Here is a 24,034-nt window from a genome sequence, read left to right as displayed (position 1 = left end):
TACATTTATTAAAAGATCAAAGTGAAATTTAATGTTAAAAACTTAGAATTGTATGTACAGATAAGATATTGTTAAAATAAATTTTCATAGAAATTAGACTATTACAGGATATTATTAGTGACAAGAGGAAATTAGGACCATTAACCAGGTTTTAAAGTGTAGCCAGTCAACCAGAGTAGTAGCATTGCTTGCTGAACTAAAATTCTACTGGGTACATAATGCCAAGAGATCATTTACAGTGTTTTCAAATGGTGAAGTAACTTACAAGTGTAGGAAGAACTCATTTAAATGAAGTACAAATGCAAGCCTAGTTAAATACAGCTTTGAATGTTTAGGAATTTATAGAAATTAGATTAATTTGGTGAGAGTTATTTATGAATGGACTTATTTTTTTTCTAAGACATTAGTTGACTGAACCTGAGAGAGAGTCAAAATTAGCATTAGATCTAGCAGTGTCTTGACATTTATGAGATTCTCATAATTGTTTTACCAAATTATTTCTTCATTTTGAGGAATTTTAGGGTTGTGCTATGATTCTCAAGTGAGTCATTGTTATACATACATTTGGATCCATTGTGAAGTATGTCATGAGTAATTTATTACTAATATAAAGCTTTTTAGGGCATCCCTGGTAGCTCAGTTGGTAAAGAATCTGCCTGAAATCAACACTGCAGGAAACCAGTGTTTGATACCTGGGTTGGGAAGATACCCTGGAGAAGGAAATGGTAACCCACTCCAGTATTCCTGCCTGGGAAATCACATGGACAGAGGATCCTGGCGGGCTACAGTCCATGGGGTTGCAAAAGTCAGACATGACTTAATAACGAAGCCTCTATAAAGTTTTTTAGCTTTGGAATATTTAGAATGGATTCAGAGTTATTTCTATCATAGTATTATAACTACTAGGAAAAACCAATGCAGATTTCTGAAGGTAATGCATAGGAATGCATATGTAAATGTTATACCTTATGTTTGTAGTGAAAAAAAAAGATGATGGAGAGATCTGTTCTAGAGAAAGATGAGTTGCCTACCAATTGCTTTTACCTAACTTATACTTGCCTCTTTTACCTTTTGTCTCTCACTGTGTTTGGAAACTGCTTTTTATTTTTTATTTGAAAAATAATTTGTATTGAGATATAGTTGATGTATAGTGTTGTTAGTTTCAGGTGTACAACAATGTGACTCTATTATACATACATCCATTCTTTTATTAGATTCATTTCCCATATAGGCCATTACAGAGTATTGAGTAGGGTTCCTTGTGCTATAAACTAGATTCTTATTAGTTATCTATTTTATATATAGTAGTGTGTATGTATCAATCCCAATCTTCCAATTTATTTCTCCCCCACTTATCCCTAGCAACCATAAGTTTATTTTCTATATCTGTAACTCTATTTCTTATTTGTAGTTAAGTTCATTTTTAGCCTTTTTTAAAGACCCACATATCAGCAATATCATATAATATTTCTCTTTCTGTCTTTGACTTACTTCACTCAGTATGACAATCTCTAGGTCCATCCATGTTGTTGCAAATGACAATATTTCATTTTTATTGGCTGAGTAATATGCCATTATATATATATACACCACATCTTCTTTATCTGTTCCTTTGTTGATGGACATTTAGGTTGCTTCCACGTCCTGGCTATTGTAAATAGTGCTTCAGTGAACATTGGGGTGCATGTATATTTTTGAATTATGTTTTTCCTAGGATACATGCCCAGGAATGGAATTGCTAGATTATATGGTAGCTCTATTTTTAGATTTTTGAGGAACCTCCATGCTGTTCTTCATGGTGAATTTACATTTTTACCAGTAGTGTAGGAGGGTTCCCTTTGTTCTAGACCCTTTTCAGTCTTTATTGTTTGTAGATTTTCTAAATAGTATTTTCTTTTTTTTGGGCAAGAAACACTTGCATTTAAAAGTATTGGCTGGGATTCAGCTTATCCAAAAAGCAACATAATTTAGTCACATAGAATTCTTTGGATTTTGAATCCTTTCTACAAATGAGAATAACTTTCAAACATGTGGGTATATAATATGTATCTAGTGAAAAATTCAGATTATTGATTTCAATATATCAATATTGATCTCACACTTGTCTTGATAAAATAATGGGATTAATTTTATAATTTTCTTATCAAATAAAAATATTAGAATATTTACCTCCTATCAGTTCAGATCAGTTCAGTTCAGTTCAGTCGCTCAGTCGTGTCGGACTCTTAGCAACCCCATGAATCGCAGCACGCCAGGCCTCCCTTTCCATCACCAACTCCCAGAGTTTACTCAAACTCATGTCCGTCGAGTCGGTGATGCCATCCAGCCATCTCATCCTCTGTCGTCCCCTTCTCCTCCTGCCCCCAATCCCTCCCAGCCTCAGGGTCTTTACCAATGAGTGAACTCTTCGCATGAGGTGGCCAAAGGATTGTAGTTTCAGCTTCAACATCAGTCAGTCCTTCCAATGAAACCCAAGACCGATCTCCTTTAGGATGGACTGATTGGATCTCCTTGCAGTCCAAAGGACTCTCAAGAGTCTTCTCCAACACCACAGTTCAAAAGCATCAATTCTTTGGCGCTCAGCTTTCTTCACAGTCCAACTCTCACATCCATACATGACTACTGAAAAAACCATAGCCTTGACTAGACGGACCTTTGTTGACAAAGTAATGTCTCTGCTTTTTAATATGCTATCTAGGTTGGTCATAACTTTCCTCCAAGGAGTAAGCGTCTTTTAATTTCATGGCTGCAATCACCATTTGTAGTGATTTTGGAGCCCCCAAAAATAAAGTCTGACACTCTTTCCACTGTTTCCCCATCTATTTGCCATGAAGTGATGGGACCAGATGCCATGATCTTAGTTTTCTGAACGTTGAGCTTTAAGCCAACTTTTTCACGCTCCTCTTTCACTTTCATCAAGAGGCTTTTTAGTTCCTCTTCACTTTCTGCCATAAGGGTGGTGTCATCTGCATATCTGAGGTTATTGATATTTCTCCCGGCAATCTATGTTTACATTATATATATATGGATGTGCTACAGTCTTGGAAGGAATGCATATAGTTTAATTTTAAATATATTACATAAAAGTTTTACATAAATGTATTTAAAAACCCAGACTTCTGGTTTCATATGAGAGAACATATATGTATGTACACATATATGTATGTATCTCTCTTCTTTTTACAAGGTCCCAATGAAATAACTTTTTAAAGAAACTACAATATAAGCATTAGTTGAATATAAAAAGACAAAGATATTGAAAATATGATACAATGAGGCTAGACAGAAGCCAAATATCTGTTTATTAGGCATTCTAGGAGCAGAATGCTAGGATAGTAGTTTGAAGTGTTTGATGTAAAAAAGCAGTAAGTTATCTTGAAGGGAATAAAGACATGTGTTCAATTAGAAGAGCTTAACAAAATACCATAGATAGATTTTCAAAGACATTTATTTTTTTCCATTTTCTTGCATTTTCAGAAGACTAGAAATAAAATACCCTTGAAGCTTCCCCAGAGGAAAGTAACTGGGTCACCTACAATGGGATGAGAAACGTACTGTTAGCAACACTTTCTCATCAGCATTAGAGACTTTTTCAGAGCAGGAAATGATGGAATAATATTTTCTATAATTTCTAAGAGGAGATAATTTTGGACATATTCACAGAATTCTGTCTCTACCCAAAGTTTCAATTAAATTAAACAAAAAAAATTTTTCTGACATGCAAGATCTTGGAAAGCTTAGTAACTCCACATCCCCGTACGTGAAGATGGTCCAGCAAAATTAAAAAAAAAAAGGGAACAAGAGAAGGGTGATATAAACACAGAGAACAGAAATTGAGAATTTCTGGATGAAGTAGAGAAAAGTGAAAACAAATTAATAGAGAAGACATTTTCAGTTCATGCCTGGGACATTCTTCAAAAGTCAGGGGTTTGGTGACCACAGAATTTCATTTACTTCTCTGTGTGTTTTGCTGCACTATTTGATTTGATAGGAAATTATATTGATTGATTTGAAATCAATCTGTATACATTGCAGAGGACTTAATTATAGTATAACAATATAAATATTAGAAACCTTAATATCATTAATAAAGTAATAGACCAAGAAGTGTAAAGTAGGAGACAGTAGAATATGTTGGGTCTTTTATTTCATAGTGCAGAGCTAACAGATGTTATCAAAAATCGACAAACTACAGTATTAAGCCCTTCCTTATATTCAATTTGTAATGGTAAAGTCCAAAGAAAAAAATCACACCTCAAACTAAAAAACACAATTACTATTAATTGTGTTTATTATTTGTTGTGTGAATTATTTCTCCGAATCGAACCAGGGAGAGGTTGAGGATAATTTTACTATTTATTTTGACTCTTGTATTGATTTGATTTTTATTCATGATGTGAACTGAAGATATTTTTAAATAAAAGTAAAAATAATACTCATGATTTTATGATGAGTATGCATTTGGAATGGTGCCTGTACTGACTCATTTCTCTGCAAACAACCAAAATTCTAGATAAAATAGAAACAAAACGTATTCATGAATGCTTCCAAGAATTAGAAAGAGAGGAGGAGTACACAAGCTAAATTAAGGAAGGACCCAGAGTGGCAAGTAGAGCACTGACGCCAACTCTCACCCTGAGGGTGTTTGCCAAGCTAGATGATCTTGAGTTTTTATTTGTACAGCCTCAGAGACCTCCAGAGAAAGAAAGAAACCTAGGCAGGTTAAGAGTAAAATGCAAATAAGTCTACCTTTCTTACACACCAAAGAATTTAAAGGAAGTTGGCCGGTGTTGAACTTTTTGGTATAAGAATGTGTGTTAGAGGAATCAGCCCTGAAATCCTGTTACATTTCACCTTCATTTAATGAGGTGAATTGTTAACACAAAATACCTGTCTGTTAACAGATATTAATGAAATAAATTTTATTAATGAAAATAAGAGCTAGTGCTTATAATGTGCTTGTTCTATTCCAGAAACCATTTCACATATAAAGCATGGTACTCATTTGAATATTATAATTATGGCCATCTTTAAAAATGAGGAAACTGAGTTTAAAGTTTTTAAGTGGCAGAGTGGTAATTTCAAACTGAGGCAGTCTAACAATAGAATCCACTCCTTTAGGGATCTTTTTCTGCTCCTTTCCTCTAACTTGAAGAACAGGCTTAACTAGAATAAATATGACAACATAATAAATGATTTTTGTGATTTAAGACCAAAGAGATATGACTGTAAAGATCTCAGGCATTATTATAATGGATAGAACTTTTTTTGAAATGCAAAAGAAAAAAAAAGTTATGTTTATTAGAAACTGATGGAGGATTCAGCATTATAAAACAATAGTGAAGTTAGTAACTTTTCTCTAGTTACTGAGGCCAAAAATTAACTAAGGAATATCTATTTAGTGGGAAAAATCATTGGAAGAATTTGATGTACTTTCTTAGATTGGGTCATGTCTCAGAAAGGGGCATCATTTGGTTAGTGGCAACCTAGTATAAAAAAATCACAAAATTATACCATTTTATAAAAATTAACAAATGAAGTACATTAGAATTGCTTGCTGAACAGCTGTGCTGCCCCTTTTATCACTTGATAAGTGGTTTTATAATACTTACAGTTGAGAATGAAGGACATTTTAAAAGTAAATTTCAATATATGTTTATTCCTATATTAAATTTATGTTCATTTGATTTGTTAAATATTTTGAATATCATCCCTGAATAAAGTTTAAGAGCAAGTGCTTTGGCATCAGGAATATGCTTTTCTAGTCTCTAAATATATTTTTTCAAATGTGAAATAGTGATAATAAATTAAGTAGGCGTAACCTGATGGAGTCATAGTAAGAACTAAGTGTCTTACTGCATGCAACACTTATTTCATTGTGTTACCCATAGTAAGCTATAAGTAAGTTAGCTATAAAAATTGTGAATGGCAGGGTTATGGCTCAAAGCTAAGTAAATACCATTTCAAAGCCTGTGCTCTCTTTTCATCTTTTTATAATATGAATGAGGAGAATATATTAAAATATGGTAATATCTTTTGCTTTTTATATTTCCTTGTGACATTCACCTTCTGCAACCAGAGGCACCCTCTATCTTGCATGGTATTGCTGTGTCAGGAATGCAAAGCAGCAGAAAGGATAAATGTTCAGTTTTTTACTTTGGAAGCATTTCTTGAAGCTCATTTCAGAGACAATTGTTGTGGGGGCTATGGCTTTATTTGTTGTTGTTCAATTGCTAAGTCATCTTCTACTCTTTGTGACTGCATGGACTGCAGCATGCCAGGCTCCTCTGTCCTCCACTATCTCCTAGAGTTTGCTCAAATTCATGTCCATTGAGTTAGTGATGCTATCCAACCATCTCAACCTCTGTTACTCCCTTCTCCTCCTGCCCTCCATCTTTCCCAGCATCAGGGTCTTCTCCAATGAGGTGGCTCTTTGCATCAGATGGCCAAAGTATTGGAGCTTCAGTATCAGTCCTTCTAATGAATATTCGGGGTTGGTTTCCTTTAGGATTGACTCCTTTGATCTCTTTGCAGTCCAAGGGACTCTTGATAGTCTGCAGCACTGCAATTCGAAAGTGTCAGTTCTTCAGCTTTATGATAGAGCCTTAAATATAATGAAAATTATTTTCTAATTTTCAATTTCCTTTAAATATTCTAGGGCTAGAGTTGGCTAAGAGGTCCAACTTCTATATAAATTAGCTATTTATAGATAAAAAACTCAAAATCTTAGCATATAATAAAAATCTTTCATTACTCACCGACAAGTTTGCAGGTCTGCTAGAGCAGCTTACTTCCGGCTGCAGGTTTGCTGGGGAGACGCTGCTTCACTGATGCCATTTCACTGGGGTGGCTCTTAGGAGCAGCGGGAGGGGCCTAGCTGGAGTATGTTCTTTTCATAATGATGGCAGAATTAGAAGAGTTTTACTGTAGCAAAGAGAAGAGGAAAATTCAGGATAAGGGGATTTTCCTGTCACACTGAATGAGAAAGCCCATCCGAGACTGGAAGACTAGAGACAGAAAGCAAAAGGAGTTGAGATTTGAGCCTGAGGCCAGTTTCTTACTGTCCCACATTATGGGTGAACTCTGGTGAGACTGGGGGTTGGGTAGTGGTGGTGGAACACATAGAGACTCAGGTTAACTTGAAGACTCAGAGAAATTGAAGTATGAATTCCACTTCATATCTGAGAGCTTGGGAGGGTGTCTCCTTTCCTTATACTGGGTGGGTAGCTGCTGCAGACAGAAATGTTATAATGTTGTATTTAAGCAAAGCGGGTCTATACCAGTCAGGATCTGGTCAGGAGACAGAGCCATAGGAGTTATTTTGAGGTAGAGTAGTACAAGGAATTGTGGATAATGGAGAACTCAAAAAGTCAAAGAGGGAACACTAAAGTATCATGGAACTAGTGACAAACAACGCCACCATCCTTAGACCTTGGGGAGCAAAGGGAATAGATTGGAATTATCAAAACTTGAAATCTTGGAGAGACCTTTTAAGGTGATTTAAGTTCGTGAAGAGAATGCACAGCTCAGCTGATGCTAGTGGGTTGGGAGCTCCAAAGAAGGAACCCTTGGGTCTGGGGTACAGACCTTTGTGATCCTGGAGATGGTATATGTTAGAAATGGATTTCAGCTGAATCCGTAAGAATCAAACTTATTCTGACTAAAAACTGTATTCTGTTACTTTCAATCTTTCTTTTCTTATAGTATCTCACTAAACAGGTATAGAAAGTTCTTAGATTTTTACATAGTTTTTAATGTTTATTTTATTGGCTGCTAGTTTGCTTGTTGGTATCTTATCATTCACTGAACCATTGGTGGAGGAAAGCTCCTTAAAGTGAATTTTCTTACTGGAGGCCCGTCAGTGCAGGTAAAGGTTTTTAGGAAGAGGATTTCTGACATACTGAAGAGTGAGTCAGGCACAGTGCACTTACATACTTTCTCTTCTTCCATTACATTTTAAAGTCTCTATAAATTTTTCAAATAATTGTCTAACCTTATGAGTTCAGAAAATGGCCTTGTAATGCAAAGGAAAGAACAAGTGCTGCCAGATGCCATATCCCTCAAAGCACAGAAGGATGGTGAAGGCAACTGCTAAGCAAGATACAGTGTGATAAATCAGATTCTAGTAGCCTGCTTCTTGATTGCATGCCATTGCCTGTCAGTACTTACACAGATTGTGAGAAGAATGCGATTCTGCAGTTTTATATTAGTTGTTTTAATTGTCACACATAAGTGTCAGAAGCAAATAATAACTTTATGAAGAAATGATTTTATTTTTTCTCTTTGATAAAAAATTTTGCACATTACTGTGTTTTGAGGATGAAATCTGTCTTTAAAGATAACATGTTCAGTTAAAATGATCAACAGCAAAAGGACTCATATTCTACATAACTTCTGAGACTTAAGCTGTTTGTGGTATTCATCCCAATCTGATTCCTACTTTTTATATCAACCAGTCATTGTTTTATAGCTTATATGAGAATTGAGGGTAAGTATGTTAAAACTGATATGGAGATCACTAATCAAGACCTTAACTCCATCATTTAAGTCCGTGATGCCGACATGACTATATATGCAATCCTACACATGGTAGAGTGATGGCATTAATACCACTGAAATCTCTGTAAATTCACAACTAATGAAACACAACATTTAGAAATTGACTTCAATGTCTAATTATCTTAGGATACACATATTCATGAGTTATAAACCATTTCAGTATATTTAAGTGTTTAAGAATTCATCTTTTTTCAAAGTTATCTTCATTGATGAAGAAAGCTATAGCCTGCAGTGCTGGATTTATTTATAGAAATCTGATTTCACTGATGTGGCTAGCATAGTTATCTTTTGACCAATTCAGGGTATTAAACTTTTGAGTATGTGATCATCATTATATACAAAAATATGTATCTCTGTTTGGATTTCTAGGGGTAAACAATAATCTCATTCTATTTTTTATAAATATCTAAGAGAAAAGGCATTTTTCCCTCACATAAAGTTAAAACATAGGTACAAATACCATTATATTCGTATCATCACCACAAGCATATAGGGAACAAATATAGAAAAGTCTTAACAGGTTCATATAATTTTAAATGACATTAATGGAAAAATAGAAAAAGAGGGGAAAGGAAAAAGGACAGACATGTGCAAAGGAGTATAAAGAAGAGAGATAATGGGAAGAAGTACTCACGTAAAGTTTGAAAGGATGCAGAGTAACATAAGAAAAAGGTAAAGCAGAAGCATGTTGGAAAACTTACAACTAGATTCAGTTGCTACTATGGGAGTTTGAGCAAGCTCTGGGAGTTGGTGATGGACATAGGAGCCTGGCGTGCTGCATTCCATGGGGTCGCAAAGAGTCGGACGCAACTGAGTGCCTGAACTGATGGGAAGGAACTGCTGCTTCTGGAATGACGAAGCAGATCCAATGGAAGAAATTCCTTCTTCTGCCAGCCTTATAAAGACCCTGTAGCACCTCCTGTTGGCCAAGCCTAACATGGGACCCCATCTGACAAAGCACAAATAGAGTTTGCAGATTTCTAGGTTTGGAGCTGGGACAACAGATTAAAATCTGGTACATTTCACCACTTTGACTGCTTAACCTCTTAACTGATCTTTCCACTCATTTGGAGTTACATGTACTGTTCCAAACAACTGTGTTTCTGCCCCCAACAGTACAACTGTCTTTTGTATAACACGTTTTCTCCTTGTGCAGAATGAGAAGGCACACGTTTCCAACAGTGACTGTCTTCATCTCTGGCAAATTTAGTCATAGACCATCAAAATTTTTTGTTATCTAAGTACTTTAATAAATTGTTAAGTTGCAGTTGTTCACTATTACATGGTAAATCATGTATTGTTAATTTCAATGAAATTTTTAGAAAATAAGGAGAAGGCAAAGAAGGAAAATGAGACTAGTTAATGTGCACATATATACACACACACAAGGAAATTTATATGAATAGCTGCCACAATCTTTATTCTTTTTTTGAAACAAATACTTTAATGGACCAAAAAAAAACTATTTACAGTCAGTGAAAAGAGGTGTTGATAGGTATTGCTTAGGTATTTGAAGCCTGTAGCAAAAACATCCTGTTAAATTTTAAAATGTCTTGACATTGTATTTGAAAATTTTGATTCACCTGACCCAACCATGAAAAATGTCCTTAACTAATCTATGAAACATATTTTCTTTCCAGATCATTAAGAAGTGTTCACTGATAGGGTTGTGCACTATAGAACTGTTCTTTGGAGGCTAAAATAAAAACAATAATTCAGAAAATGGAATATTTGTTTCCCGTACCATAAACTTTTGCTGAATACACTTTAGGTAAACTAGAGACAGCAAAAGAGAGCAGGATGAGGACAGGTGTGTGTTGTTTAGCTATCACTCACACTAGCAATAAATCAATCCTTTGCGATGTTAATGTTAACATATTATAGCTGAAGTATATCAGCTGGGAAAGAAACCAATCCCTTCGATGGTTATTTATGACAAAGCACTCTTAACTGAAGCCCAGTTTGTTTGTCGAACACAATCCTCATTCTTATCTGGTCTGAGGCTGTAGATGGTATTTCTGACTCTTTCTTCTATCACTCTCTCCATATTTCTTTGGCTCTCAACTGTTCAGGGTTCATTGTCACGTGAATGAGCAAACCTTTCCTTTTGAATCTTCAGTGAGCCTTCCTTTTTTTTTGTTTTTTTGTTTGATGTAATTTTTCATCAATTCTTAATATTGAAGATAGAAGTATTAAGAGGAATCCCAGAGAATATGCTAACAGAGTTCTTCCTGCCTTCCCTGTGTTGCAGCAACTCAGATTCTACTTGTTCATTGTGACAAATCACCCCAGTCAGTAGAGTGACCTCTACTTTGTTTCAAGGGCCCCAAGTGCTAGTTGATGATCTTAAATTTCAATTCTGTAGAACCAGAGTCGGTTCTCCAGGTGGAAGCATTCTTCCCTCAGGAATCAGGATGTTGAATGAGTAGAGTTCAAAATTATGGAGACAAGTGGCAAAAGTTTTGTGAGTTATCAGGTGAAATAATGAGAAGATTTATTTGATACATATTGCATATTCTGCATTGTGTATGCTTAAAGAGGTCCTCTCAAGGTCTTGTCTCTCAATTGGCATCATTATTGTTTTCAGCTGGTCCTCTTGTTAGCTGCTTTTAAGTGGAGAGTTTGTTAGACCTAGTGAATTCTGTGAGCAAAAGCCCACATTTCTTTTGCTGAAATGAGTTACTTGATCAGAAATGATGTTGTCTAAAATATCCTGATAGTAAATAAGCCATTCTGTAAGTCCAAGGAGGGCAGTGTTGGCAAAACAATTATTGTCAGGAGGACAAATGAGGTCCTTTCTTGTAAGGAGCTTTTTTTTTTTTTTAAAGGTTTTGGAGTCAGATTATGCTGGGTTCTTAAAAGAGAATAAGTGTTCTTATTCCCCCAACTCTGTCAAAAAGTTTGCTTATTTTTTGCATGATTGAGTTGCTCTTTCTTAAATGTTTGTAAGAATTCACAGTTAAAACTTTCTGGACCTGGTATTTTATTTGGGGGAAGGTTTATAAGAAAAGATTCATGTCCCTTATCATTGTTTCTGATGCTTTGGCACTGGGGCCTTGTTGACCCTGAATAGACGGCTTCTCTAGCTTTAGGCAGTTAGTAGAGAAAGCAAGTAACTGGCAAGCGTGCTGTTTCTATGCAAACTAGCCAAACCAGGGCTCACAAGCTAACCTCCTCTCCTCTGGGCCGCACACACTTGTAGCTACTTCTGCTCTAATTACCCCAGGGCCTGGTACCAGAGAATTAAAGACAGTACCCTGTGCCCCAGAGTCTGCTGAAGTTTTTCAAACTGCTGCTGCTAAGTTGTTTCAGTCGTGTCCGACTCTCTGCGACCCCATAGATGACAGTCCACCAGGCTCCGCCGTCCCCGTCCCTGGGATTCTCCAGGCAAGAATACTGGAGTGGGTTGCCATTTCCTTCTCCAGTGCATGAAAGGGAAAAGTGAAAGTGAAGTCGCTCAGTCGTGTCTGACTCTTAGCGACCCCATGGACTGTAGCCTACCAGGCTCCTCCGTCCATGGGATTTTCCAGGCAAGAGTACTGGAGTGGGGTGCCATTGCCTTCTCCAGAAGTTTTTCAAACTAGCCAATCCTAAGCCTGCATACTCTGCCTTACCTGTTCCTTCCTGTGGAAACCTCAGTGAAGGCTCTCACCCATGTTTTCCCTTCATTTCTTCTGCCTCCTGACTAACCTGATCTTTACCTATGTGACCTCCATGGTGCAACATGCTGCTCCTCCTGAGACATGTGAGTATAACAAACTCTTTTCAATAATGATAAATAATAATAAAACCATCTTAGTAGATATTGGGCCATTTACATTTTATATATTTTTCTAGTTTTATTAATTCAACTTTTAGAGAAATATATCCATTTCTTTCAAATTGTCAAGTTTACTTTCTTGAAAAAGTGATTGCTATATTTCCTTTTTTGGTTTATAAGATCTACCATGATGACGCCCTTTCCTTACCCCCTGATTTTGGTACTTTGTGTTTTCCTTCCTTCCTTCTTGCTTTCTGTAATCAGTCTTACTAGGCATTTTAGCAATATTTATAAACTTTTTTTAAGGAAAACCTTTTGGCTTTGTCGATTTTCTCTATTACGTGTTTATTTTCTGTTTCATTGATTATTTTATAATTTCCTTGTTTGTCCTTTGAGTTTGATTTGTTGTTCTTTTTCTAGTTTCTTGAAATGGAAGCTAAATCAATGATTTTCAGCTTCTTTTTGATTATGTGTATTTCTAAGGCAATAAATTTCCTTCATACACTGCTTTAGCTGTATTCGACACATTTTCTGTTACTTAGCTTCAAACATTCTTTCATTCACATTTTTTCTTCTTAGACCTATTTAAGACTATTGTTTAATTTCCTTGAAGTGGACTCTTTTCCCTAACTATTTGTTATTGATTTCAAGCTTGCTTCCATTATGGAAATAGAGTAATATACTCAATTGTTTCAATCTGTTAACAATTTAAATGTTTTCTTTATGGATCAGCATATATCAGTTTTTTTGTGTATGTGAAAGGAATGACCCATCTTCACTTTGTCATATCTGTACTACTTTCCTTAATTCATTAAAATTTTCTTAATGTGCACTCTCTTCTGCTGGCTCTCTTATCGTGAGAGAGAGCTAATTAGGAGCATCAGATTTATTTTGGAACATCTTGATTATATTTGACAATTAAGTTTTTGAAATCTATTTTTATGAATCAATATGTGAATTTTAACTTTGATTAGGAATGTTACTTTTTGACAGAAAAGATGGGCATAAAATAGGAGTTTAGTATTTTTTTCCTCAATCTTCTAATAAGTCTTCTATGAACATCGTTACTCAAGCATACCTTTTAAAACCTTAATTTCACTTTGGATCATTCTGTCACACATTTATTTAAGAACATTGCCATGAGTTTTTTGTTTTACCATCTTTTTATATGAATGTCTTAAAAGTTAAGACTTTTATTTCTTAAAGGTGGAGATTCTATCTTCATTGCTACCCTTCATGGTTTGGTATCATGCTAGGTACACAGTAGGTTGTCAGCATATAGCTTTACATTTAAGAAAAAATATAAATCATTTTAAAAATTGCTCTAAAATTAATTAAAAAATAAAAATGATTAAAAACAAAAACCACCACCAACAAAAGCTAATTTGCTAAGTGGCTTCAGTTGTGTCCGACTCTGTGCGACCCCATAGATGGCAGCTCACCAGGCTTCTTCGTCTCTGGAATTCTCCAGGCAAGAATATTGGAGTGGGTTGCCACTTCCTTCTCCAGTGCATGAAAGTGAAAAGTGAAAGTGAGGTCACTCAGTCGTGTCGGACTCTTCGCGACCCCATGGGCGGCAGCCTACCAGGCTCCTCTGTCCATGGGGTTTCCCAGGCAAGAGTACTGGAGTGGGGTGCCATTGCCTTCTCCGAACAACAAAAGGAAAGTACATAAATCAGAGACTGCTCTTTTTTCATGGGAGCAGTACCTATCTCGAAGCATAGATGTACATAATTTAGAAATATTTAATTATCCTGAAAAGAAATGAAGTCTTTGTCAAATTAATATATAGTCCCCCCACAAACCCACTTGATACTGTCCACATAAAAATTTAGAGAATGGGTGTATCTTTTATATTGTACCTTTCACTTGGTCTAGTTGTGTTTCTGTGCCTAGGATTTCTGAAGTCCATGGCTGATTGAGGTTAGAGTATTTCTAGCCTCTGTATCATATAAGATAAGAGGTATCTTTACATGAACAAGAATATGTTTCTAAAAAATTTATTTTTTGAAGTATATTTGATTTACAGTGTGTTAATTTATGTTGTACAGCAGTGATTCAGTTATACATATATATATATTCTTTTTCATATTATTTTCCATTATGATTTATCATAGGATGTTGAATATAGTTCCCTGTGCTATACAGTAGGACCTTGTGGTTTAATCATTCTATATATAATAGTTTAAATCTTTAATCCGAAGCTCCCAATCCATTTCTCCCTCACCCCATATGAATATACTTTTAAAATATGACATTTATTGTATTTATATAGAATACCTTGTATATTGTTTAATTTTTAATCATCATTTGAAAAAAATTTTTAGCCAGGCAAGATAAAAAAGTGAAAGTCATTGTTTGTCAGTATTGAATATGTGTTTATATATTCTCAATTTGTTCTCTTACTTCCAAAATATTTCATGATCTAGCACTTTATTTTCCTGGAGAGTTATCTCATTTATACTTTCTTTAGGTTAGTTCGATGTGTTAATTCTCTTTTTAGTGATGATTAACCACCATTACAGTGGTTCTAACTGAGCTTCCAAGAATTCCCAGACTAGTTGTGTTTGCCTTAAAAGTAATTTCTAGAAATATATAATGAGTGTCAGTTTAACTTGAGATAAGAATTTTATCTCAGATAAAGATTATCTGAAAATAACTATATAGAGGGAGATTTTCTTGCTCATTTGGTTTCAAGCATTGTATATATCCAGTTCAGATAAATCATCTCAAAGAACTGGTTACCTTGCATGTGTAGGTATAGATCTCAGAACTGTTACAAGTTTTGAAAATTATATTTTTGGATCTGTTTGAAAAGAACAGTTTGATTTCAGCTTGAACATTCTTAAGATTTGCAATTATAATTTTATGTTATTTTTGATTAAAATACTCAGAATCAGGAAGCAACCTAAAAAATATATTGTTGTCAATGTTAAATTTCATCTTTAACTCGCTCTTTTAAATTTGCTTATTACATTTAAATATTTACACTTAAATTTCAAATTTAGCATAAGATCATATCATAAGATTGTACAGAAAATGTTGGGCTTTATGTGTGCATTTAGAAGCTTTAAAATTTGTATTGATTCTGTCTGATATTTGTTACACTGAAAGAATAAGATGATGCCCCTGTATTGAATGAGTAGGTGTACCAGTCAGTTCAGTTCAGTTGCTCAGTTGTGTGCAACTCTTTGCGACCCCATGGAACACCAACTCCTGGAGCTTGCTCAAGCTCATGTCCATCGAGTCGGTGATTCCATCCAATCATCTCATCCTCTGTTGTCCCCTTCTCCTCCCATCTTCAATCTTTCCCAGCATCAGAGTCTTTTCTGATGAGTCGGTTCTTCGCATCATGTGGCCAAACTATTAGAGTTTCAGCTTCAGCATCAGTCCTTCCAATGAATATTCAGGACTGATTTCCTTTAGGATTGACTTGTTTGATCTCCTGGCAGTTCAAGGGACTCTCAAGAGTCTTCTCCAACACCACAGTTCAAAAGCACCAATTCTTCGGCACTCAGTCTTCTTTATGGTCCAACTCTCACATCCATACATGACTACTGGAAAAACCATAGCTTTGACTAGATGGACCTTTGTTGGCAAAGTAATGTCTCTGCTTTTTAATATGCTGTCTAGGTTGGTCATAACTTTCTTTCCAAGGAGCAAGCATCTTTTAATTTGTTGGCTACAGTCACCATCTGTAGTGATTTTGGAGCCCAAGAAAATAAAGTCTCTCACTATTTCCATTGTTTCCCCATCTATTTGCCATGAAGTGATGGCACCAGATGCCATGATCCTAGTTTTCTGGATGTTGAGTTTTAAGCCAACTTTTTCACTATCTTCTTTCACTTTCATCAAGAGGCTCTTTAGTTCTTCGCTTTCTGCCTTAAAGGTGGTGTCATCAGCATATCTGAGGTTATTGATATTTCTCCCAGCACTCTTAATTCCAGCTTGTGCTTCCTGCAGCCCAGCTTTCTCATGATGTGCTCTGCATATAAGTTAAATACGCAGGCTGACAATATACAGCCTTGACATACTCCTTTCCTGATTTGGAACCAGTCTGTTGTTCCATGTTCAGTTATAACTGTTGTTTCTTGATCTTCATACAGATTTCGCAGAAAGCAGGTAAGGTGATCTGGTATTCCCATCTCTTGAATTTTCTACAGTTTGTTGTGATCTATACAGGCATGCTACTGCCCGTGGAGTTGCAAAGAGCTGGACACGACTGAGTGACTGAACAGAACTGAACACAGTCAAAGGCTTTGGCGTAATCAATAAAGCAGAAGTAGATGTTTCTCTGGAACTCTCTTGCTTTGTCTATGATCCAACAGACATTGGCAATTTAATCTCTGGTTCCTGTGCCTTTTCTAAATCCAGAACTTCCATCTGGAAGTTCATGGTTCACATATTGTTGATGCCTGGCTTGGAGAATTTTGAGCATTACTTTGCTAGCATGTGAGATGAGTGCAACTGTGCGATAGTTTGAATATTCTTTGGCATTGCCTTTCTTAAGGATTGGAATGAAAACTCACCTTTTCCTGTCCTGTGGCCCACTGTTAATGTAGTGGGTATATGTAGTAGGTGAGTAGGCGTATGGCCCACTATTGGCCATACACATAATAAGTAGGTATATGGCCCACTGTTAATGATATTTGGGAATAGTAAATACTTAGAATGATGCGCTATTATCTGCAGTGAAACCTTAATTGAGGATTTAAAACTGGAGTGGGTTGCCATTTCCTTCTCCAGGGGATCTTCCAGATCCAGGGTTGAAACCCACATATCCTCTGGCTTCTGCCTTGTCAGGCAGATTCTTATACCACTGAACCATTTGGGAAGCCCCAGTGTTTCTTGGCCATGGCTTAGAATAAGCTGCTGCTGCTGCTGCTAAGTCGTGTCAGTCGTGTCTGACTCTGTGCGACCCCATAGACGGCAGCCCACCAGGCTCCCCCGTCCCTGGGATGTTCCAGGTAAGAGTACTGGAGTGGGTTGCCATTTCCTTCTCCAGGGCATGAAAGTGAAAAGTGAAAGTCGAGTCGCTCAGTTGTGTCCGACTCAGTGACCCCATGGACTGCAGCCCGCCAGGCTCCTCCGTTCATGGGATTTTCCAGGCAAGAGTACTGGAGTGGGGTGCCATTATAAGCTAGTGAGTTTTAAAAAATACCAGTGCCAAGGCCCCATCCCTTACATATTAGGAATTAATCCTAAACAGAATCCCTGTTTTTTAAAACTCTCAGACAATGTTAAGACAAGTGCAAGTTGAAAACTGAGTTGGAATATCCTGTGATTTACACTAAATTTTACTCAATGTTCACCCTCCCTAATTTCTAATTAGTTCAAACCCAAGCATTAATTTACTAATGCTTTTGTTCATTCATTAGTTCAAATATTCAACATATACTTATTCAGGGTCTATCATGAGTATTTCTAGATGTTAAGAACACAGAAGTAGACATATAGAAGATTTTTGCCCTCATAGAACTAATATTGTTGTGCAGAGGGGATAAAGGCTATAAGTTAAAAAAAAAGTTACATGATATTTTTGTTGTTATTATGAGTAAGGAAGAGAACAAATACACTGCTGTGTAATAAGAGAGGAGTGACAGCGATATTGGGTGGGTTGATACTTCCAGAATGTTTCTCTGATGGGTTAAAATCTAAAGAATGAGAAGAAGCCAGTGGTGAAAAGAGCCTCAGGATGATTGAACCGGACAGGTATAGTATCATACCCCTAAGGAGGGAAAGACTTGATATATTTGAGGAACAGAAAGGAAACCAGATGAATGGCTTTCAGATGAGAAAAATCGCTTCTTGAATTGATACTGTCTCAGTGATAATGTATCATTTCTCTCTGATCCATCTAAAAAGATTTTTTTTGTCTTTAGTTTTTAGCAATTTGATTATGATGTGTCTGGGTGTAGATTTATGTGGTTTTATCTTATTTGAGGTTCTTGAATCTGTTGGTTTATATCTTTTGTCAAATTTGGGAATTTTTAGCCATTATTCCTTCACATACATATATTATCCCTACACTCTTTCTTTTCTTCTTTTGAGGCTCTGACATAAAAAAAAAATGTTAAATCTTTTGGTACCTGCAGATCCCTAAGGCTCTGTTCATTCTTTTAAGATCTATTTTCTCTCTGTTTTTCTGTTTGGGTAATTTCTATTGATCTAAGTTCATTGATTATTTAATCATCTCCATTCTTTCATTTAGCTCATCCACTGTAGTTTTTGGTTTGTTATTATATATTTCCATTCTACAATTGTCATTTAGTTTTTCTTTGTTTATTCTAGAGTTTTGCCAAGGGTTTCTAATTTTCCATTCGTTTCAAGAATGATGTAATTGCTTGTTTGTACTTTTGTACGATATCTGCTTTAAAATCCTTGTCAGACAATTCCAGCATCTGCTCTATTTTGGTGTTGTCATCCAGTGATTATCTTTTCTCATTTGAGTTGAGATGTTCCTCTTTGTTGATATGATGAGTAATTTTGGGTTTTGTCTGGACATTTTCAGTACCGTGTTATGCAATTCTGGTTCCTACTTAAATCTTCTATTTTAGTACAGTCAGCTTATTTGAATTTAGAGCACACATCCTTGGCTGCTTTTTTAGACTGTGATTCAAATGTCAATTTAGTATTTAGGTTATTCTGGTCTAGCCTGTTTGTATGCTACCCAGTGGTCAATTTAAAGCCTGCAAGGTTGTTCACATGATATTTTTTCTGAGAGGTTTTGTTTTGTTGTTTTTGGTTTCATCCATGAGCCAGCTGGGGGGTGTACCCAGGACTCCATACACAGGTTTAAACAATTCCTTTCTTCAGCTGCCTCTTTTCTGTACTCTACCCACTTCCTCCTCTCTCTATCTTGGAGAAGGTGAAGTGCTGCCTTTTTGCTGTCATTTACTTATTGTAGAGTGAGGTTGAGTGTCAAGGTTTTGCCTTGTAGTTTCTCAGCACCAGTTGGGGAGTGGGAGAGGCTTCATTCTTGAGCACAGTGCATAGATGCTCCATAGGCCTCTGCCTGACATCTAATGTCTCTGCAACATCTAATGGGGAAAAGGCAAGGTGCAGATTCTGTAATAGGAAATTGTTTCTTTTCATGTGTCCCATAATTTCTGCAGGCTTTCTTCTGCATGAATGAGTCTACTTTTGAAACATTTCCGTTATTATACTTTTTAACTGTAGGATTCTATATTTGTTTGGCTTTTTGACAGTTGTTGTTTCCTTGCCAAGCTTCTTGTTTTATCCATTGTTTTACTAATTTAATTTAGTTGTCTGTGTTGTCTTATAGTTCACTAACCTTCCTTAAAATTATTCTGAATTCTCTACAGTTCATATATCTCCATTTCTGAAAGGTCAATTATTGAGAGGTTTATTGTTGGGTTGTCATATTTACTGACTGTGTGTGTGTGACTTAGTTCTGCAGATGTGCAAAGCTGATGGTTGGGATTACTGCTTGGGCATTGCAGGTATGATCTTGGTCCACCAAGACCTGTGTACTGGTTGTTGTAAGCCTCTTTCATCTTCTCTGTCACAGTCAGATACCCTTGTGGCTGGTCCCCATAGATTCCCCTGCATTCTTGTGGAATGAGATCAGAGTAGAGGCTCTCACAAACTGATTCACAATGCCAGGGGAGGCTGTTAGCCTTCTCCTCTTACACACCACTCTTTCTCCACTGGAGGAACCACAGACCCAGGAGAGACGTCTCTGCTTGGCTCTGTCCTATCCAAGGGGAGGGGACACATGGTCAAAATGTACTTGCTTCCCTTATCGTTCTAATGTAGTCTGTCTTGGTCTCTGAGGTACAGTGGGATGGTTCATCTTCACCCCCATGTCTAGAATTCTCTCAGTAGTGTTGTTCTTGAAACTTGTTAGTGGTTCTTGTGAGGGGAAACCAAGTCAGGAACAACCTATGTTGGCATCTCAGTGACATCGCTCCTCTTTCCTTCAAAATTTAAAGGAAAGAACTTCAAAATTTCTGTTTATCTGCATTTTCATAAGTATATGATGTCATCATTGCACTTAAATAGTTTGCAATGTAATAATTAAAGAATTTAAATTACACAGTAGGCAGTGTCATGAAAAACTAAGTGCCTCTCCATGAAGTTTATTTTAAGCAAGGGATAAATGATGGTTTCTTGGGTGCTGTGGAAGTATTACCTTATATGAAAACATCCAGTTATTGGTATTTTTCATACATTTTAAACATTAGAATACCATACCATTGACATTTGCACAAATAATATTAACAAAGGTTTCATGATTAATGTTCAATTCTTGGCAAAGAAAAAAAATTTAGAAATTCAAGGTTCAGAATTAAGTGAAGGATTTTAGAAAGATTTTTACTTAACTTAGTATTTCCACTGATTGTGTAATTGAGACAATTATTGGTCTATTAAAGCTTTTTTATTTATGAGTAGTACATAATTAAAGAAATTTTTGAAGATAAGAAAGGAGAAAGAACAAAAGAAGTTTATATAGTTCCACCACCTAAACTAACAATGTTAATGTTTGAGTAAATTTTTCTTTCATCGTAATAATAGTGAAATATCCTGTTTGTACTTTGTTTTTGACTATCATTATTTAATGAGTATAAAATATAGGAATCTTTTATTCTGAAGAATGCATTACTAAAGATGCCCTATAATTCAACTCTTAATCACATTAATAATTTTCACATAGGAATAAATATAAAATGAGTATATTTATATTCAGTGATATAAATATCTATTGTAACTTAATAACAGACTAGTAGTTTTAATTTGGAGTCATATTCCCCACAGGCTTCAAAAAAAATGTTTCCATTATCCTTTCCTAGTTATGTAATGCTTTTTGTAAATCAAGCATCCGCAGTGTTTGTCCTTGTTTACTTTTGACACTGTTTGTTTGTCAATTTTTTGTTTTCCTTGTGTGTAGAGATGTATAGGCATTCTTCAGAGGTAATTGACACTTTTACTTTGGTTACAATTTTACAGTGTTCATTAGTTCTAGACATAAAATTTTGTTTTAATTTTATGTTACTTGATTTAGGTTAATCATAATAATTAGCATAATTCTAGTTCTTTTACCACAGTGATTAGGTCAAGTGGGAACAGAAACTAAGTTGGCCCAGAGAATGGCCTAAGACTGTTCTGTGGTAGAAGAAAAAGAAGCTCTCTCTTTTTCTGGATTGTATAACACATGGATATAAGGCTGTGGCCGTTATTCTATCATTAGGTAAACTGGCCTGCAAAAGGAATTGATGCATGGAAGAGAATAAGGCTTAGAGAATCAGAGATAAATAGATTCAAAATCCTGATTAAGTCATGTATGAAGCCCACCTTTCTTCTAAAATTGTGGTTTTAACCTTGTGTACACTTTGGAAATTATCTGGAACCTGGAAAACAATTATATATATATGTGTATACATAATGTGTATATGCACATGTATTTATAATATATATAATGTATATATGTGCATATACACATTATATATGTATATAATTGTTATGTATGAATATAACATGTATGCATATAACAATTATAATATGATTATAATATACATTAAAATATTAACATATATAATAGCATATGCATATAATTGTATATAATATATAAATTATATGTGTATGCACACACATACACATTATATATGTACATAACTGTATACATATTATATATATGTAGATAATTCTGTACACACACATATATTAATATATACCTGGAGAACTCAAGACCACTTAAAAAATGATCTCTGAAGAGGGGGCATTGGGATAAAGATCTGGGAAAAGGTTTTAAGAAAAACAACCCAGGTGATTCTAATATACAGACAGGGTCAGAAATGCTGCTCTTGATTTTTCAGTAATATGAGCCCATTTATTTTGTTTTATTATTTAAGTCAGCTTTGTTTATTTTTCTGTTATATGCAACTGAAATCAGCTTCAGTAGTATACAAGGAAAGGAGATTTCATTAGAAAAACTTAGGAAGGAAAGTTAGCGTGAAAAATGTTAGAAAGAATTCCTATACTAACATCCCAGACTCTAGGTCTAGAACTTATTAAAAATATATATAACAGCTATTAAGTTCATTTGGTTTGGAAAATTGGTAAAAAGGGAATGAAAACCATTGCAATGAGAAAACAACATGTTAAGCCTTATTGAGAAGATATAACTGTGACTTTGTAAAAATACTCCTATTTCATGTCAGATACTTAATGGAGTATATACAGAACTAGACATACATCCTCCAAAGTCTTTTCACTTGGACAAAAGAGAGAGAGTTTCATCATAAAGTTGAGTGTATCTCTTGAAAAATCATGTATTCTTAGACTTGACTTATAGTTAAGGAGATCTTTTAGTAACAAACCCTTATTTTATATTTTACTGGGGAAAATATAAAATGTCTTTTATATTTTACTCATGTGCTTACTGGGTCAGCATCATCAGACTTTATTTCAATTGCTTGACAGTATATCAGAAATGCATTTTCTTTTGGGGTTATACCTTGAGCCCATTATCGGTTTGATTTTTGAAATAAATACCATATTATTATTTTCTACTTGAGTTGGGTTATTTCCTAATTAAGCATCTGATCATGTTTATTTAAAAAATGTAATAACAAATTCACAAGATGACTCTGAAAAACATAAAATTGGGAATGCACATGGCATCAAATATTCTTGTGCCTTTATGGAATTTTTTTCTTGGCCACTGAGCTTCAATATTTTAAAAACAATATAGAGATCCACTTCTTACATTTTCTGTGAGGTGTTTTTGTTCTCCAGTCTGAGGCTGACTGTTATAGTTGAGACCCACTCAGGCCTCTGAACAGGGATACCTGTATTGGAAAATCTGTGCAAAATTCCTGAACTGCCATAAATTTCGATCAAGGAAGACTGCAATTCAGATGTGTAAACCAGTAGATACAGAGATGACTAAGGATGACTTTAAGCATTCTTCATGTAAATTGGCAACTAAAGTATATGGCTAAGACTGTGTAGAGCAGTTACTTGGGAATCCTGGGATGAATGAACTGAGAAGGGAAACGTTGAACTCTTTGGAGATCTTGAGAAAACAGTGGTGCTAGAAGCAAAGTTATAGCCAAAATAGATTGAAGTGATTTCTTATCTTAGAAAATAAATTAGTTTAGAAAATAAATTTTATTTTGCAACTAGGAGTCAGGAGCGGTTGCTTTGGTTTAAATGGCCTGTTTTCTACACCAGTCTACCATACAAGGGGCAATTGTACTACATTTTATTTATTAGTGTTCTGAGAGAAAATATGAAAGAATTTACCACTTTAAATTCCTTCTTGAGATGTGCTTCATGCTAAGTTGCTTCAGTTGTGTCCGACTTTTTGGGATCCTATGGACCTAGCCTGCCAGGCTCCTCTGTGCATGTAATTCTCTAGGCAAGAATACTGGAGTGGGTGGCCAGACCATCCTCCAGGGAATCTTCCTGACCCAGGGACCTAACCCATCTCCTGCACTGGCAAGTGGGTTCTTTACCACTAGCACCACCTGGGAAGCCCTTTTTGAGACAAGGTGACATAAATAAATGTTATAGAAAGTAATTTGGGAATCGCATATTATAGAATAGATATATGAAAAATGTGTGCTGTGCTCAGTTGCTAAGTTGTGTCCAACTCTTTGTGACCCCGTGGACTGTAGCCCACCAGGCTTCTCTGTCCATGGGATTTCCCAGGCAAGAATACTGGAGTGGGTTGCTATTTATGGCATTATA

General features: G+C 35.6%; 1 protein-coding gene across 9 annotated transcripts in view; it reads left to right on the top strand.

Annotated features, from left to right (window-relative positions):
• The window catches only part of STPG2 (sperm tail PG-rich repeat containing 2), a 601,931-nt gene that overhangs the window by 142,155 nt on the left and 435,742 nt on the right, over positions 1-24,034 (top strand). The gene's annotated exons all lie outside the window — the stretch shown is intronic.

This window comes from Giraffa tippelskirchi, chromosome 1 (genome assembly GCF_054371585.1).
Source record: "Giraffa tippelskirchi isolate mGirTip1 chromosome 1, T2T-mGirTip1v1.2.pri, whole genome shotgun sequence".
Lineage (NCBI taxonomy): Eukaryota > Metazoa > Chordata > Mammalia > Artiodactyla > Giraffidae > Giraffa > Giraffa tippelskirchi.
The sequence above is the reverse complement of the archived record's forward strand: the minus strand, read 5'-3'. Positions and strand labels throughout refer to the sequence as shown.